Below are 5000 nucleotides of genomic sequence, written 5' to 3' on the forward strand. Positions count from 1 at the left end.
CTCACTAGTTTGCTGGCTGGTTAGCTGACTGCCGCTTACACACTAGTTACCTAGCTGGTTGTTTAACTGACTGGTTGGGTGACAAGTGGTGGAAGGTGGAGATGTATGTCTTGGCACTGTGTGTGTGTGTGTGTGCGTGAGTATGTTCAGGAGCAGAGGCCGACAGATCAGTTTCCTATATGCTGTCATCATGTGCCATTTGATAGGAGCTTTGATTGGTCATTTGAGATATATTTAGCTATGGTGATATGTCCAACACACACACACACACACACACACACACACACACAGGGGCGCGTCACAGGAAAGGAGTGGTGCCTTCATGACTGTTTTCTTGCCCCTTGATGTTTGTTCAATCTTGAGAAAATGAATGGAAGAGAGGAGAGCGGCAGGGCGGGAGGGGTGGGGGGTGGAAACTGGAAAATGAATCAAAGGAAGGAAGGAAGGAAGGAATAGGTGAACGACGGCCTGATGAAAGTACATTAAAGTCTACTGTACTTTCTGAATCTAGTGTGTTCAGTGTCTAAATATAGCATGATGGAACCTAATAACCACCGCTGCATCAAAACCCACCAATAAACTTAATTGTGGCACAATAAAGATACAGCCTGTGGGGGATTTTTCCTGTTACACTGAGGATATTGTTATGTAATGAATTGTAATAGAGATCATTGACATTCAGGGTGACGTGCCTCTGAAACCCCCGTCTGAAAGGTCACAGGTTCAGTCCCTGCAGCGGCTACTGTGGCATCATGGCACCCACACTGACAGGGTGAGGGGTTCCATTCCCACTGGTGCTCTAATGGCAGTAACTGAAACAAAGCTGGTTTAGGGAAAGTGGCTACAACAAAAGTGAAGTGAAGTAAATTACAACACTTCATCACAAAATAACTGCTGTAATGCATCGCAAATTGATGATGTAAAAAACAACAACCTTAATCTTTATCCTGTTTTAAAATGAAATAACTTCATCTGCAATCAAACTGCTATCACAAACTCACCAGGCGTCATTTTGACTTGTAATGTGATCGCACTTGAGACTGAAGTGATTGAGAAATGGAGTGAGCTGGCTTTGGGCTGCTAGGAGCTTAACACTGTGAGATGAATGGACTTGTGCAGCTGCAATGACTAGCTAAATATTACACGCTGAAACACACACACACACACACACACATGCTTATTGAGCGAGAGGCCAGAATATGTCAGGAATGCGCTCTCAGAGATGACCGACCTTCACACGCACACATGCACCCATGCGTGCGCGCAAATGCACGACCGCACACACACACACACACACACACACACACACACACTTGCGCACACATGCCTGTATAATCACATGCTGACACATTTGTAGTCTTCTTCTTGAGTGAAGATGCAGTCATGAAGAATTGCTTGTGCTTCTGTGTCACATGCAACGAAATACCCAAGACTGTACGCTAAATTCACCCTGCTCGCAAGCCTTTTTCACCCCCTACACACACACACACACACACACACACACACACACACACACACACACACACCCTGTCTTGCTCAACAGGTCAGGATGTTTCACAAGTCAGGACTTGCATGTGGAGCGTATGCCTGTCTGCTTACTGCTGCACCACTAGCCTTGTGTGTGTGTGTGTGTGTGTGCGTGTGCGTGTGCGTGTGTGTGCGTGTGCGTGTGTGTGTGCAATCTCAGGAAGGGCTGCGGTTACTAGCCAGTAAAGAAAATGTTAACTTTCACACACACACAGGCGGCAGACAAGGTTGTAGTCTCATTGCCGCGGTCTCCAGGGAGACACCATGGCGATGGCAGAATGAAACCACGGCCTGTGGGAGAGGAGGTTGTGAGTGTGTGTGTGTGTGTGTGCGTGTGTGTGTGTGTGTGTGTCCCCTCCGGCCACAAATGTCCTACAGACCCAGAAGCGGTTTATTCCCCCAGGAAGTGAGTTATTCCCCACAGGCCAATCAGAAGACAGAGTTTGAGCCAGAATTTAATCCCATTGGTCGGCCGGCTCTGACCTCTTATCACCCCCGACCAATCCCAGGGGAGCTGACGGTCTGCGGGGTGATGACATCACAGCCACAGAGAAAGGATACAAGAAGGAATGAGGAAAACAGAGAGGCTTTGGCTTTGGCTTTCTTGCTGTTGACTCAGCTCCAGTGTAAAATGGATTTAACATCCAAAGATCAATATGGATCAAACAACAGACTGTCAGCTATTGATTATAGGTGTTTATTGGCCACCATGTTAAACCATGCTTTAAAAAGACCAACTTTAGCTCACTGTCGCAATACTTTGATTACCATCTATACAGAGGGAAGGAAAGGATTTGAGAGAGAAAGAAATGCAAGATGAGCTAACACACCACTAAAGTGAACTGTGATGCATTATCGATTATAAACCCATTAGAAGCACAGATCATTTTTTTTTTTTTTTTACAATATAATCAGAGAAATAGAATCAGATAAACATGGTCAAACATCAGAAAATGACATTCAATTTAATGTCATGAGCAGCGTAATTACACATTACTCATTACTTTTCTTAACAGTAATAAATTCCTTTACTTATTACTCCCCGAGAAAAGTAATTAGTTACACTTCTAGTTACATTACATTCTAGTACATACATACTAGTTGCATTACATACACCCAGAAACAATTGTGCTTCTTTTGGGCAATAAATATTGTAGACCCAAACCCACATTACCTGCAGAAGTAGTCTAAATAATGACACACACAAAATCTTTCTTTTAAGGTTTATAAATATAGAGATAGATATAAGATAGAGCCTGCAGCATTAAATTCAGAGTTTCCGAGTCGTATTTGAAGATAAGATGAGGGGAAATGTTTCGACAGATATGCCGATAAAGAGGTTAAAAAGGCTAAAGAATGTAACACAAGTGATAATATGTTATTACTGAAATTGGAACAGAAATGCCTGACTTTACTCTGTTTTACTGTTTTACTGTTTTAACGCAGACAATGTGATGATGGTAATGTTCTGCAGGTCGTTCATCAAATCAGCGCTAGCCTTCTGTATGGTTGCCTGGTTCGCTAACTTGAAAGTACAAAACAAAAACAGTTTGTACGATGTTGTCTGACTGATGTGTTTATGGGACAGGTCTATAGCAGCCAGTCCAGGCCTTCCACTGCAGGAGGAATTTCACATGCTTCCCTCAGGACGGAGGCTTCAGATCAACAGATATAAAACCTCAGTTACACCGCATGCAGTCACCTTGCTACATTTGCACAATGCTTCATGTTCGGTCAATTCTCCTGCCTTCCGCTCCACTTTAATGTGCAGTCATGTCACTGGCTAATGGTGTGTATGTATCGTGCTGTTTTTAATTCCTGCTGCAAGACGAATTTCATAAAGTGAGCCGAACTGAAGTGAAGACATTTGCCCCATAAAATATTCAACCCCCGACCATTTTTCCACATTGTGTTTAGCCTATTATATGATCCTTAGATTGTATCATGCATTCCCAATGTGCTTATAATGAGGGAATATGGGGAGAAAATTATAACAAGGGGAAGAAGAAAACTGATACAGACTGAGTCAATGAAAAACAGGAAGAGAGACATAAACTTTTGATGTTTTTAATTAATGAAACCTCTCACGACAAGAGGGGGGGGGGGAGTATGAATAACGCCCCAAAAATGCACCAAGTAAGTAATGGAAAGGGAGAGAGAAAGACGGAGTAGAAAAGGAAGATAGGAGATGAGAGGCAGCGAGAGTTAGATGAAGGAAGAAAGGTAGAACGAGTGCAGGGCAATACAAATATTTACAGTGTGTCCTCCTCTCTGTTTATGGCTTGGTTTACGACCACGGCCTTCTCCTCCCCTCCCTCCCTCCTTCCATCCCTCCCTTTTTCCCGCTTTCCTCCTATCTCTATCTCTCTCTCTCTCTCTCTCTCTCTCGCTCTCTCTCTCTTTCTCTCTCTAGACAACTCTATCCTTAAATAAGGGCTACATGTGACTTATGCAATGCTTGTGTGTGTGTGTACTTAATGTATGTGCGTGCATACATGTATTGCAGTGGCAGGCATGTAAATCTGCTCTAACTATCTTATCTAACAGTTATCTCTCTAACTACTGTCAACTACTGTCTACTCTCAACTGTCTCTGCCTCACACACACACACACACACAGTGCTGTATGTCTCTGGTTGTGCTTGACACAGAGGAGACTGATAAAGATAAATAAAAGCAGACTTAATGGACGGGGGAGAAAGGCTAGACAGAGCGTCACAAGCTTTTAGCTTGAGGACAAACTTTCTGTGAAGGCCTTTATTCAAGTTTTTCTTCTTTATTCCCACCATCCATCTATCTTTGTTCTATCTACTGCTTACATGACTAGGAAACGGCAGCGTATAACTCATGTGAAACAGTGGGGCATTATGCCAACATGTCCACCCCCTTTTTTAAGTGTTCCGGGTTCAGGAAGTAAATTCCCCATTCATTTTCTCCATAGACATTTCAGAAAATCCCAATATAAAGAGTTTAAAACTTTGAACTGAACCAAACGGCTACCAGTTGAATCGTGAGCTTTTAACAATGGATTCAGATAAAAATACATATATGAAAATGGAACAAAAAGGTTTACAAGAGTTATTCTTCCCGTACATCATTGCGAGTGATGTCGTTGATTCCCTTTTCCCTTATTTTCAACAGCGACACTAAATATGATAATAATGTAAATGACATGATTTGTAACAATTTTCCCTCCTGCACACACATTTTATCTGACAGTAAAAACATGGTGGAGCGGCGCCAATCGCAACTCGCGTTACATTGCTGTGGTCTGGTAACCAATCATGTACAACTTTGAAGTGGGTAATGTTTCTATGGTAACAGGGAAAACCTTGTGGGAAGTATTTCACAGGAATGCAGGAATTAAAGACGATTTCTTGCTGAAAGCTGAAATCATATTGACTGATGGCTTCTACAGAAACATATATACACAATCTGATACCTTACACTGTTACAGCTAATAATCAAAGTCCC

The 5000-nt window shown here is 42.6% G+C and overlaps 1 protein-coding gene across 2 annotated transcripts in view; it reads left to right on the forward strand.

Moving 5' to 3' along the window:
- The window catches only part of plcb3 (phospholipase C, beta 3 (phosphatidylinositol-specific)), a 194893-nt gene that overhangs the window by 161680 nt on the left and 28213 nt on the right, over nucleotides 1–5000 (forward strand). The window lies entirely within an intron of this gene.

The sequence above is a fragment of the Centroberyx gerrardi genome, chromosome 23 (assembly GCF_048128805.1).
Source record: "Centroberyx gerrardi isolate f3 chromosome 23, fCenGer3.hap1.cur.20231027, whole genome shotgun sequence".
Lineage (NCBI taxonomy): Eukaryota > Metazoa > Chordata > Actinopteri > Beryciformes > Berycidae > Centroberyx > Centroberyx gerrardi.